Source organism: Haliotis rubra, unplaced genomic scaffold (assembly GCF_003918875.1).
Source record: "Haliotis rubra isolate DU_JTF1 unplaced genomic scaffold, ASM391887v1 Scf227, whole genome shotgun sequence".
NCBI classification, from domain to species: domain Eukaryota; kingdom Metazoa; phylum Mollusca; class Gastropoda; order Lepetellida; family Haliotidae; genus Haliotis; species Haliotis rubra.
The window spans coordinates 900,430-915,648 of NW_025766303.1; the positions used below are offsets into that span (position 1 = coordinate 900,430).

A 15,219-nucleotide genomic window follows, 5' to 3' on the forward strand; every position below is an offset into this window, starting at 1 on the left:
AAGTACAGACCAACCTGTCAGCAACTCATCGCAAATGGGATATTTCATAGGTCAGTTTGTATCTTCATCAATTATTTATAATTTTCCCCACCCCTCACACGCTGACATGATGTGCTAGTCAAATGACAGTACATAAAAATACTATCACATTTGGGAAATCTGCAGCATTGTGATCTAATTGGTTACGACAAATCAATGGTCTGTGAATAGCGAGCAGGGATTTACCTACGATTCCAAACTAAGTGTACAGGCGCATTGGGAAATCATCATCCTGAACTGGAAAACTGGATTTGTTTAATGTTTTCTATTTCATTGAGTTCTGAGGTAGTTTGACACTGCATTCAGTTTGAAGTTTAAACAGACAGTAGTTATAAGCACAGCCCAGTGTTGCGAAACTAAAAATAATCACTCCTGCTTTGTTTGAAATTATATTAAAAGTTTTCAACTTAAATATCACTGTCTGTGCTTAATAACGTAGGTTTTACAAACCATTAATGCCTCTTTCCTGTTACCTGTCCTGCAACCAGCGAAATATATGTCGCTGTCACTTCTGGGAAGTTATTTTATTGGATCTAACTATGTTAACATGAATTGTGACATGTTTAATTCAAGTTTGGGAAGTTTTACTTGGGGCCGAATATCTGCCTCCGAGAAGGTTTAGAAAAGCTCAGGGTTCCTCGTTTCTAAACTTCAGTTCGTGCAACAACTCGGAAGGCATCTAGCTAAACTTGGCTTTCGGCAACATTAGCAGTATATCATAGAACAGACAGCATTCAAAAGTCTCAAAGTAAATATTAATCATGATTATTAGTTCAAATCATAATTTCTAGATTATATTAATGATAAGAACAAGTTGTCCTTAATAAAGACTGGTGTGCTTATATTTACTGTCCACTAATCTGGATAAAGAAACTAAACTTACAAATACTATATTTTATTCTGTTAAATCATTTGAGTAAATCACTTCCTTCATGAGAAAAAACTTTGAGAGTGAATAAAAAGTATGGTAAGCCGAAGGAGACATGAAGAAGAGCCAGGATGTAATCATCATATGTTGGCGCACATCACAGGGGGTGCTGCAATTAGGTGTGGCAGCCTAAGAGCAAGGTTAAAGGTCATCTGAGGTCACAAAGCTTTGTAGAGGTTAAGTGGAACATATGTTTACAGTTGGGTCTCAGTTCATCTGAAGAAGCCATTGATGTCCTCAGTGAGTACTGTCCCTAACTAAGATATGAAAAAACTCAATTCTTCCCACGTGAATTGAAAATGTAGCTGGTGTCCATAGAATCAGATCTAATCATATATTTATGAAGCGAATTTTGTTTATTTATGATGCGAATATCGTTTATCAAGCCATTGGTTCAATGTTTGGTATGAGAAAGATTTCTTTAGACACCCTTCCCACCAGGGGGCACTGCCAGCACAGGAGTGGCAGGGGCAAGGTATTACCTCCAGATCACCGACATTCATTCTAGTACTTCCACAGCTGGGAATATCGACTGAATGATTAACTGCTTGTACTCCCTGGTGGTTTAATTTTCATTCATATTTTTTAATTCTGTCATTTGCCTCAGAATGAACTGACAATCATAGGTTTTTGGTACTCCTCTGGGACATAACTCTGTAGCGCCTTAGACAACTTGGTCTCATCACTTCAACACAGACAATTTTACATTTTATCTTTCAACATGGAATTGACCATGTTCAAATACACAATGTCATGAAGAATGTGGTCAAATACAACATATTTAATATTGGGGATTACACTTTCACAATAAAGTACAGAATTTAGTTCTTTTTAGTCCAGGTTTCGAACCCACACTTGCAGAGTGAGGCACCTATCCGCGGCACACAAAGTCAGCCATCTAACCCACTCGGACACCTAGGTTTCAATTAAATATTCAATGTCTATTTCTTCAGATTTCCTGATCCCTAAACAGAATCTTTCATTCATAACAAATACTGCTATTGTCATATTTTCTCCAAGCACAAATCCACACTGGATACCCTTCCGGTATTCCCTAGGGACCAAAAAGTCAGAAAGTCTCTGTCGATATCTACAACTGAGATTGGGAAATACTGATCACTGAGACAGACATTCGTTACCACTGACAGCCAATAATTAACTCAATTGTGACGCAATCAATCACTCTATGGTCCTTGTTATTCAATAAGGTGTGGGGCAGACGGGCACATTCATCACCTCACGGGGAGCATGGCAAAACATTTACATGCCAATAACAAACACTTAAACACAACAACTGTATCAAACTATAAAAGTCATACACATTTTGGCAATTAGATCCCATAATATTATATTTTATTAATAATCCATATTTGGTAGCAACAACTTATTCTTTGAGAAATAACACCAAAGTTTATGAGATGCCCCCTTAGTGTTTGAAAGTTGGTATGTCTGTTGGGACCAGAAATAGGCCTAGAATTCAATATATAACAGTAATCAATAAATAAGTTAACAACTTCTCTGGCCATGTGAATGTGCTGAGAAATTGAAGAAAAATTGAACTTTTACTCCTGGGACGAGCATTTCATCATCCTTAGCCAAGTCCATAAGACTGCTCTACAGGTTATAAACAGATTCACTCAAAGGTGCAACTATTAATGCCACACTAAAGTACCATCAAACTTTACCTTAATGTAACCCACTGGAGAGGTTGCACATTAAAAGTGCATATATACCAGAAAGAAAATCTTACTTCATGATAACATTATATACATAAAAATGCTTCTGAGATTAATTTTAGAAAAAAACAAAACAAATCCATATAACATAGCTTTTACTTTATACAAAGATAAGTTGCAGAAACCATGGTTCCATCAGAAGGGAATTCACTCAATTTTAACAAACTGCACTATAAACCAAAAAAATATCGTTCAGGAAAAATGTGGCAGCTGAATTTCCAATAATTCTTCACAAAAAAGTCCATAAGAAGCTGTAAAAGCATCTCAACAGACAGGAGGCAATCCAGAGCTTGATAGCCTGCATGTAGATTGTCTACATCTCCCTCCCGAAGACCTATTGAGGGAAAGATTCATCTTGTCCTGGTTGTTGTTGCAACCTATCAGTATCGCACAGACTCCGAGCATCGGAACACAAGGCCTCCGAGCATCGGCAGCAGCACACAGCCTCCACCACTGATTCACTTCAAAAAAACACCTCAAATCAAAATGACACAGTAGCATCTATAACAAATAGTGTTTCAAGATCCTACAAGTTTTTCAAACTGGTCCGTGCAATTTAAATGTTTCCGTTCCTCAATACTAGCCCTCGAGAGATGATTCATATCGTCAAAATCAACTGGTCTTTTTTGGTTTTCTTCAGCTCCCTATCCAGCTACGCTTTTTGCTTATGGATCACTGAAATGAACTTACTCATAAATGTTCCAGAAAAATGTCACAAATGCACGACACGCTTATGAAGAATTTCCAAATTTTCTTCTTATCAAACATCTGCAGACATGTTTATCATAAACAGGGTTACAGAGTAGGATATAAAAGAAGCATTATCAAACACAAGCGATAAGTCAGTTGTGGTCCCTTCCCGTCAACTTCAACACCATCTGGTCTGTAACATAAGCCCTTGTGAAATCTCAGCTACCACATAACTTTGAAGTTTCATTAGGATTTGAATATATCTGTTGACTGCAGTGCATATGGTTCAAGTTAACCAGAAACACACGGTTTATCTTGGTCAGCTGTTCAAAGCAATACACTGTGTATCATACAAAATAGGGATCATCACTGCACAAAAAGAAAATTTGGTTTATATGACAGTGGGTCTTAACCTACAATTCTGAAACACTTTGTTGTAATGTTGTTGACCTAATCACCCGATTTGGATCTTTTGTGTTCGTTGTTGTAAACTGACCATAAAAAATACCTCAGTGGATGGGTTTCCTCGCTTCAAACAAATATTGTGAGCCCATGATAAATATCAACTCCAGCCCAATTGCTCAAGGCATCTTGCTGAGTGGTGATGTTATCCTTTGGGGGCGAAATGAAATCTCAGACTTTTTAGATTTCTGATATGACTGAGTCAGTTAAATGCTTCATCCATTCTGCTCATGAAAAAGTCATTGACGATCCTGCATCACCATTGAGCCTGTCAGGCCCTCAAGCTTTAAACATGTTGTCACGATAGTTTGTCTTAAACACAATACGATAGGATAATTTGTTTCTTGCCATGGTTTGCGTCCTTATAACTAAAATAAATCCTATATCTGACAGCACCATTTCATTGTCATTATCATTATCGAAAGGATGCTCACCGTCAGAGGTAAAAACCCACAGAAACAAGCCATTCTTTGTGATTTTCAATTTTTAAGGTCGGGTGATTGGTATAGTAACTAAACTTAAGTAAAGCCAAACTATACATCCAATACCAGCCTTTGGACACATTTGTAATATATTGTTAACAAAGCATCGTAATAAGTATCACATTATGACTTAGGAAAGATACCAAACATAATCCACCATGACTGAGATGCCATCCTAGCTGAGATTTCTCATAAAGATGAGGGTCTTAATATAAACAGATTATTGCAAGAAAGATTGAATTAGAATGAAATACCAATAATGATATTCTATTGAAAACAAATTATCTCCATGACTGCACAGAATGTATCCTTCTGAAGCATATCAGGTTGAAATGAATCTGGCATATAATATGTAGTTGTAAAGTAAATATAACACAAGCTGCCACCTACCTCAACCGATATTCAAGTGACAGTTGTGCGTACATGCCCGATCCCATTACATAACCTCCAGCAGAACCCAGCACTGACCTCATGCCAAGTAAACAACATCAACACGGATCTTGATCGTGAAATATCCTCGGGGCAGATCTAGGTCAAATCAATCATACCAAAGACCTCAGCCTGTAATTCAATTATGTCGCTAATGACCACAAACTGCTTTTACAAAACGCTTTTCATGCTGTAGTGATTGTACTGGATACAACCGTCAATGTTGATCAGGCAATTGGCTGTTGATAAATCAATGTGCGTTCCACGGCCTTTCTAGATATTCCGCACTGACCAGTGAACTACAGACTGTGTGTCTTTACATAGGGTTTATCATGGCTGCAGAGTTAACCATCACAGAGGCATCAAATTATATTATTAACAAAATTACTATTGATTTAGTATTTCATCGCTTGAATATTTATAGCAATGGGGAGTTTCAGTTACACAGATGCCCTAGTTTAAGTGAGTAAGTGAGTGAGTTTAGTTTTACACCGCTCTCAGCAATATGCCATAAATATCACGGCGGGGGGCACCAGAAATGGGCTTCACACACTGTACCCGTGAGGGGAATCCCTAGTTTAAGAGGTTTCTAAATGAATACACACACACACTATCATAAATTGTTATAAAAACCTGCTTTCTGATGAGTCCTGTCAGAATATTATTACAGTGAGACAAATGTTATTGTTTCTTTGACACTTAACATTGCAGTTAGTTATAAACTGGCTTGATGACCACAGACTGCTGCAATAAAAAGGGTTGGGACCAGACAATCCAGTGACTGACATGCAATCGATCAGGTGATCAAACCTGACAACCTGATCCACTAAGTCATCTACGACAACAAGCACAGGATGCTGGGGACCAATTGCAGTCTGCAATCCTGACATGGACAAATCAGGTCAAGTCAGAAGAAGTGAGTGAGTGAGTGAGTTTAGTTTTACGCCGCTTTTAGCAATATTCCAGCTATATCACGGCTGGGGACACCAGAAATGGGCTTCACATATTGTACCCGTGTGGGAAATCGAACCCGGGTCTTCGGGTGTGACGAACGAACACTTTAACCACTACGCTACCCCACAGCCCCGAAAGTCAGAAGGAGACTTTGTATCAGTGAGTATGTGACTTGGGTTGAACATCCTCTTGACAAGTATTCCACGTATATGACAGCTTACCAGCTTTGTGTGGGGAGAAGTTCCCAAGTAACTGTGGTTTCCGATGTTTACCAATTTGGCCAAAACTACAAGCATGTTTCTGGTCCTGACAACCCTGGAAACATGACCAGGGAGTACTGAGGTTCAAACCCACAATCAGAGCTTCCTACTGGTCAGTGAGACACCAGCTTGTATTAAGATCATAATGTCACGATGTTTCATGAGCCATCACACAGCACACAGCAACTGATTCAGGCAATGTACCTGTCAAGGGCACTTCAATTTCAATATTTGACAAATTCCTCTTTCATTGTCTATTCATCAACCTTCTGGAGGGGCTATGCTCCAAGATCTTCTGGAAATTTCAAATCAAGGTCTAAAGATTTGGATCCAGTGGCATGGTGAAGACGAGACATTGTGATCGTGTGTTAGTCTTTCGAAACATAAAGCAAGATTTCAATATTTCAATCAAACTTTTGGATCTGCTACTGATTCAAGCAAACCCTACTTCATAAGAAACATTTTGAGCATTATGCATTAACATTTTGGTCACACTTCACATCTGAATATAGTACTTGTAGATGATATACCTTGCAGACATAATTAAGATGGTGAGTAACTGGCGTCACGCTATTGACACTTGATCGTGGCCTGACACAAGCCAGACATCCCCCAGTGTTTCTGTCTTCATACAGTACGGCAATAAATGTCAGCATTTACGTCTGCCCACACTCACGGCTCCTCATTCTCCGAAACAACAAACCAATCAGCATAAAGAACACATCACCCTAACTCTACATTACACAACATCAGAGCAGCTTGACAAGACACCACTTGCAAGCTCCCCTCTAACCAATCATTGATCTGATCTGCTGGGTCAATCTTCCCAAGAAACAACTTTTTAATGAATGTATTTATCAGTGTTTTAGCAGTATCATGACCTGCTGCTTCTCAAACTATGTTTTCTCATAATCACAATGGACATGAAGACCTTTCGATGGTCATAACGAGATCAGCTCCAGGCTTGTTCCATCGAACAAGAAACTAGTCCTACAGATCCAGTGAAAATCCATGTCGGTGAGGGTATTCATGGAACTTGTACAAATTAATAACATTTGGATCTTCATGAAATATATACAAAATCATGATTAGAAATAGCAAGTTTCTACCAAGTTTGGATACACAGTTGTCATTGTACAAACATGCTGGTCGGTACCAAGTTCAAGGACAGAGTGACTATGATAATCGGCAATATGAGTTGTCTCCCTTTAAGCTGACAGAATGTTTTCGGTATCACCACCACAATCGATCAGAACTGCCAAGGCCAGTGAGTTAAATGTCTTGGGATTACAACATATGCATCACATTCCACTTGACATTTATGAAATATACAAAACATGCTCGTTTTGAAAGGTCTCTTGAATAATGTTTCAAACTTCCCTACAGGTAAATATCACTCAGGGATGATGGTACTTAAACAATAACAAGAACAGTTCCATATTAGACAACCCAACTTAGGTAACATATCAGTTTCACTGTAATACTTCGACCTGATGGTAGTATTGAATGCTTTCACACCACATGGTAGCCATTAAGGAAGAGGGATATAAGCAGTAAGCACATTATTTTCTTGGTAATTCATCACGGCCAAACAGAAACTCTCAGCTTTCACAATTAATTATTCTGGTAATAACAGATGTTGCTTTAAGAATCTGTTTATCACAGGAACTCTCTGACAGACAAACAAGTGGATGACAGCATGAACACTGATCCACATCATCATAAAGTTACCTTGGTAACTGAATCTGGATGAGACAAACCAGTGACTGAGTGAGTCAGTATGGTTTAACGCTGCTTTAAGCAATATTCCATCAATATCAGGGCAGGGGATACCAGAAATGGGCTTCACACATTGTACCCATGTGGGGAATCGAACCCAGATCTGCAGCATGACGAGCGAACGCTTTAACCACTAGGCTACCCCACAGCCCCTAGTGTTGCAGAATGAGAGACTCTAGCAATATGGCCACAGTCTGTAAGTACCTTGGTAACTGAATCTGGATGAGACAATGACTGACATTGTGAACATTCTTACATGTCACAAAGACAAACATTGCTTGAAACCTGTTCCTAGCAAGAATAACTGCAAAATACCGAGATAATAAACTGTCTAAAACTTCTCCCAGGTCAAATACGACAGTTATCATATGGTGCCTATGCACAGAAGTACTTGGGCATGCTATTCAACTCAAGTTACATTCTCTTCCCACAGAGGTTACTTGTCATATGTTCCTACGTAACCTCTGTTCTAATACGGCCCTGTCATGGTGTGAGCGTTTAAGACTGGTGATTGGAGGCAATCAGATTTAGTTGTGCAATCAGCGACGTTGTTTCAAAAGCGATCATTCGCAAGGCCTCGGTAATTTCCGTATGCTTCGAAAAAAACTAAACCTCTTCCCCTGCGCGATGCGCAAACGTTTCTTCTAGACAGAACTCAGTCATGTTATGGCGGATCAGTGGCATCTCCATCGCCCTCGTTGACAACGGACAAGCTAGCCATTAAACGTCTTGCGTGTAACATCAACACAAGTCCCCGGCAGATGGGGGATATTTGTGGCCCCACATTTGCTTGTGTTAGTCAACTTGAATCTAAGTCGATGTGACACGTGTTCTGATTGGATAGAAAGAAGGGAGATAATTCGTTTTGCGATCTTTTGCCGCTAGGGGATTTTACGAGAACCGGGAAATATGGCCGTATTAGAACAGAGGTTACGTAGGAAGATATGACAGGAGTAACCTCTGTGGGAAGAGAATGCTCAAGTTAAGGAACATCTCCAACTGGTCCTGCAACATCCACTAACCATGACCAACTAACTACAGTCATATGAAAACAATGAGTGTTTCATTTTTAGTTTAAATCCTCACCAAGTGTGATTTAGATAGCTGTGCAGTAAGTGATGAACAAGGAAACCTAACAATCTTTTTTTTTTACAATCCTTAAACACAATGTCCCATTCAGAAATGTGAGCAATAACTCATGGTTTTAGTGTAGGTATATCCTCCATTACATCTCCATGTTCATGATATTAGCCAATCATTGTCCTCTAAACTGAAGTAACTGGTAGATATAGTGACACAAGGACTAAAGAGAAGTGATAATCTGTGACTTTATGTGGACAGTGAAAGGTCACTTTACACATTGTTGTGTCAAGTAAATGTTTTGAGAACATAACCCCACTGGAATTTTAACTAGTCCTCGTTACTTTATCAGCTAGTTTAACACTGAGGCTAACTCAGTGCTAAGTTTTAAAAATTATCTGCAGTTCTAGACAATCTGCATCATTCTGATACAGCAGTCTTAGAGCCAGGTGTTCTCAGCACCGCTGGCTTGGGCCCATGGATCTATGCTGCTCCAGCTAGACAAGGCACCATGTATATTTCCCCAGTGTCAATGTACATTTTACAGCCGTCCATGTATACTAGCTGACGTCCATGTTCATTTAACAAACGTCCATGTATATTTCACAAATGTCCATGTACATTAGCTGTGGTCCATGTACATTTCACAAATGTCCATGTACATTAGCTGCAGTCCATGTACATTTCACAAATGTCCATGTACTTTAACTGACGACCATGTATATTTCATAATGATCAGGGTACATTTCAAAACGGTCCATGTACATCTGGCTGATGTGCAGTTAGCAACGTGCAGTTCAGGACCAGGTCTTACACTGTAGACAGACAGCACAAGCTCATAAACCTACCAGCTGACAACCTGAAAGTCTTCACCTCACAAATTGCATTCTAAATGATAGTCACCACAAGCTCGTTTCTCACCACCTTCAGAATTAGCTGACATGATGGACTGACAAGCAGAAAGATGCAGTCATGTTTGTTTCAGGGTGAAGAAAATGTCTGTCAGTCACTCCAGTCTGTTAATTACAGGACAAATGCCTGAAAACCCCATTAGGCCCAAACCCTTGGTTCCTTCTAGTCAAGAAATGTGGGCATGTTTGAAGATAGTAAACGTGAGCCACATGCAGACAGAATGCGAAACTCAACTTACAGAGTGACATTAGTCGCACAACTATGGCTTCAAGATCTCACACTATGAATCACAAGAGCGGAATATTTGCATGAAACTTAATCACATGCCCGAAAGGCAATACGATAACAAGTAACAAAAAGAACAATCAGGGAAATAATGTGAAATACAAGATTAGTTCTGCAAGAAAGACATGCTTCATGAATACTGAAAACAGATTGATAAAGATAAACTGTTGTGCAAGAACTACACGAAATTGTTTTGCCATTGTAACTGCTTTGTAACTTTCTAAAATGTCAAAGTTTTCACCCAGGCAATCGGTATTACTGACAATGTAAATAACGCTTAACACTTATTTTACGCAAAATTTTACAATTTTCAGATTTTGTTTTAAGCTAACCTATTTAGCATGAATTATACATATAGAACAAATTACTACCAAAAACAGCGACAATCCTGATTGAGTCATATTTGGTCTAATTGATTTGTTTAACTGTATATCTACTATTTTAACCAGTCACTAACTAAGAAGTCGTGGCAGTTTAACAATCCACAAAAAGCCACAAAATGTTCTCACCTTTCAAACTGTGCAGCAGCCAGCCTACTCAGCTTTCATTGATGCACACGCATGTATGCAACAGATATGCTCACACATCTCTTTACGATGTTAGCACAGGACTATGCATGTCTGGTGTGCAGGGATGTCTGGATGTGCATGTGGCGAGAGCATGCATACCCCGTCCGGCAGCAGGGCGGACATACATGAGCACACAGTGCATGTCATAAGGAAAGGAGATAGGACGTGATGAGTATTGAAGTACACAACACAGATGAAGGAAACAGATGGGGACAAACATTGTTGTGTTGTGCTATGATCACGCTTCTTCAGGGAAACAGTAATAAGTCTACTTCAGCTGTGGCTATTTTGGTTGTATAATGCCTATGTTCCCAAAGGAGAAGCTAGTTGCTATTCTGATTACTAAGATGAGGCATGTCACAGACAAGATTCTGTAAAGAAAATGTAGTTTTATAAGGAAATAAACGCTAGCTGTTAAGTATTACAAGTCCTGCAATAACTATTTTGATCCCCAATTCCTGCATGGATCTCCCCGTTGTAGATTGGTTACTCATCCCAAAGATATTTAAATCATGTTCATGTATGGCAATAACAGACTTTCTTACAAACCCAGTTACAGTTTGGGAGATGTGTTTGAAAACAGTTAACCAATATCATGTGATACTTGCGGACCAATGATATTACCGATCAATCTGTGCAATTAACAAATCTTTTATTCCACTTTATATACATATCTCTATCACTCATTTCACACATACAGCATTTTATCAATGTTTGCATTTTCACATATAATTAAGCATTCTTTCTTACAAACAACTATGTAGAACTACTCTGTCCAGACAGAATGATTGGTGCAAAACTCAAGTCTCTAGAACAGAAATTACAACCTTTATTCATGAGGGACAATTCTTCCATGATTCCAAGTTTCGTAAAATTACCATGGACTGCTGTCCGTGTACAACAATAGCAAGGAGAGACAACAGAAGCTGACGCAACCACGGACTCCCCATGGAGTGTCTGTCCAGTACCTCCAGCATCAGCTGGGCGGTGGGTAGCCTAGTGGTTAAAGCTGCTGGCGTCGCCGCATCATAGACCCGGGTTTGAATCCCACATGGGTACAATGTGTGAAGCCTATTTCTGGTGTCCCCCGCCGTGATGTTGCTGGAATATTGCTAAAAGCGCGTGAAACCAAACTCAGTCAGTCAGTCAGTCCAGCATCACCTGGGTGGGGAATGGCAACTGATTGGACACTTCTCATTAGTAACACTATTCTGTTTTCCTCATTATCCGCCCATCGGAACACATGCAAACATTAGACGCTGGACAAATTGTCAGCCAGAATAGCGCTCAATTTGAAAATAACGTAAATCGCTCACCAACGCTTAAAACAGTTGTCGCACTAATGCCTTCACGCGCCACTGAAAATAACGTGAAATTGTTCACTTCAACGCTTAAAACAGTTGTCGCTGAATGGCGCTTCACTGCCGGATTAACGTGAAATTGTTCACTAACGCTTAAAACAGTTGTCGCGATAACGAATTGCTAACGCTTCACCATGACAATCATACCATTTGTTTTCAAAAGCTTACATCTAAAAAACGATATGTTATAATCTTTTTGAAAGTTTGTATATAATCAAAACATGCATTTATTTTTAAATGGTACATTTGTTTATTTTGTTTGTTTGGTTTTATAATAATTGTATATAATTTTGTTTTACATTTTGCTATTTTTTAGAAGGGATGTTATCTAAAAGTGGCCCATTTATTCCTCATAGATCATATTAAGAGCTATAAATATACACTTTGATAAACACAATGTCCCATTCAGAAATGTGAGCAATAACTCATGGTTTTAGTGTAGGTATATCCTCCATTACATCTCCATGTTCATGATATTAGCCAATCATTGTCCTCAAAACTGAAGTAACTGGTAGATATAGTGACACAGGGACTAAAGAGAAGTGATAATCTGTAACTTTATGTGGACAGTGAAAGGTCACTTTACACACTGTTGTGTCAAGTAAATGTTTTGAGAACATAACCCCACTGGAATTTTAACTAGTCCTCGTTTACTTTATCAGCTAGTTTAACACTGAGGCTAACTCAGTGCTAAGTTTTAAAAATTATCTGCAGTTCTAGACAATCTGCATCATTCTGATACAGCAGTCTTAGAGCCAGGTGTTCTCAGCACCGCTGGCTTGGGCCCATGGATCTATGCTGCTCCAGCTAGACAAGGCACCATGTATATTTCCCCAGTGTCAATGTACATTTTACAGCCGTCCATGTATACTAGCTGACGTCCATGTTCATTTAACAAACGTCCATGTATATTTCACAAATGTCCATGTACATTAGCTGTGGTCCATGTACATTTCACAAATGTCCATGTACATTAGCTGCAGTCCATGTATATTTCACAAATGTCCATGTACTTTAACTGACGACCATGTATATTTCATAATGATCTGGGTACATTTCAAAACGGTTCATGTACATTTGGCTGATGTGCAGTTAGCAACGTGCAGTTCAGGACCAGGTCTTACACTGTAGACAGACAGCACAAGCTCATAAACCTACCAGCTGACAACCTGAAAGTCTTCACCTCACAAATTGCATTCTAAATGATAGTCACCACAAGCTCGTTTCTCACCACCTTCAGAATTAGCTGACATGATGGACTGACAAGCAGAAAGATGCAGTCATGTTTGTTTCAGGGTGAAGAAAATGTCTGTCAGTCACTCCAGTCTGTTAATTACAGGACAAATGCCTGAAAACCCCATTAGGCCCAAACCCTTGGTTCCTTCTAGTCAAGAAATGTGGGCATGTTTGAAGATAGTAAACGTGAGCCACATGCAGACAGAATGCGGAACTCAACTTACAGAGTGACGTTAGTCTCACAACTATGGCTTCAAGATCTCACACTATGAATCACAAGAGCGGAATATTTGCATGAAACTTAATCACATGCCTGAAAGGCAATACGATAACAAGTAAGAAAATCTAGCTACATCAGCTTCAGAAAGAACAATCAGGGAAATAATGTGAAATACAAGATTAGTTCTGCAAGAAAGACATGCTTCATGAATACTGAAAACAGATTGATAAAGATAAACTGTTGTGCAAGAACTACACGAAATTGTTTTGCCATTGTAACTGCTTTGTAACCTTCTACAATATCTAAGTTTTCACCCAGGCAATCGGTATTACTGACAATGTAAATAACTCTTAACACTCATTTTACGCAAGATTTTACAATTTTCAGATTTTGTTTTAAGCTAACCTATTTAGCATGAATTATACATATAGAACAAATTACTACCAAAAACAGCGACAATCCTGATTGAGTCATATTTGGTCTAATTGATTTGTTTAACTGTATATCTACTATTTTAACCAGTCACTAACTAAGAAGTCGTGGCAGTTTAACAATCCACAAAAAAGCCACAAAAATGTTCTCACCTTTCAAACTGTGCAGCAGCCAGCCTACTCAGCTTTCATTGATGCACACGCATGTATGCAACAGATATGCTCACACATCTCTTACGCATGTTAGCACAGGACTATGCATGTCTGGTGTGCAGGGATGTCTGGATGTGCATGTGGCGCGAGAGCATGCATACCCCGTCCGGGCAGCAGGGCGGACATACATGAGCACACAGTGCATGTCATAAGGAAAGGAGATAGGACGTGATGAGTATTGGGCGTACACAACACAGATGAAGGAAACAGATGGGGGACAAACATTGTTGTGTTGTGCTATGATCACGTTTCTTCAGGAAACAGTAATAAGTCTACTTCAGCTGTGGCTATTTTGGTTGTATAATGCCTATGTTCCCAAAGGGAGAAGCTAGTTGCTATTCTGATTACTAAGATGAGGCATGTCACAGACAAGATTCTGTAAAGAAAATGTAGTTTTTATAAGGAAATAAAACGCTAGCTGTTAAGTATTACAAGTCCTGCAATAACTATTTTGATCCCCAATTCCTGCATGGATCTCCCCGTTGTAGATTGGTTACTCATCCCAAAGATATTTAAATCATGTTCATGTATGGCAATAACAGACTTTCTTACAAACCCAGTTACAGTTTGGGAGATGTGTTTGAAAACAGTTAACCAATATCATGTGATACTTGCGGACCAATGATATTGGCCGATCAATCTGTCCAATTAACAAATCTTTTATTCCACTTTATATACATATCTCTATCACTCATTTCCACACATACAGCATTTTATCAATGTTTGCATTTTCACATATAATTAAGCATTCTTTCTTACAAACAACTATGTAGAACTACTCTGTCCAGACAGAATGATTGGTGCAAAACTCAAGTCTCTAGAACAGAAATTACAACCTTTATTCATGAGGGACAATTCTTCCATGATTCCAAGTTTCGGTAAAATTACCATGGACTGCTGTCCGTGTACAACAATAGCAAGGAGAGACAACAGAAGCTGACGCAACCACGGACTCCCCATGGAGTGTCTGTCCAGTACCTCCAGCATCAGCTGGGCGGTGGGGTAGCCTAGTGGTTAAAGCGTTGGCTCGTCGCACCATAGACCCGGGTTTGAATCCCACATGGGTACAATGTGTGAAGCCTATTTCTGGTGTCCCCCGCCGTGATGTTGCTGGAATATTGCTAAAAGCGGCGTAAAACCAAACTCAGTCAGT

General features: G+C 39.2%; 1 protein-coding gene across 6 annotated transcripts in view; it reads right to left on the reverse strand.

Moving 5' to 3' along the window:
- LOC124277762 (ankyrin repeat and SAM domain-containing protein 1A-like) overlaps positions 1-15,219 on the reverse strand; it is a 114,445-nt gene that overhangs the window by 82,942 nt on the left and 16,284 nt on the right. The gene's annotated exons all lie outside the window — the stretch shown is intronic.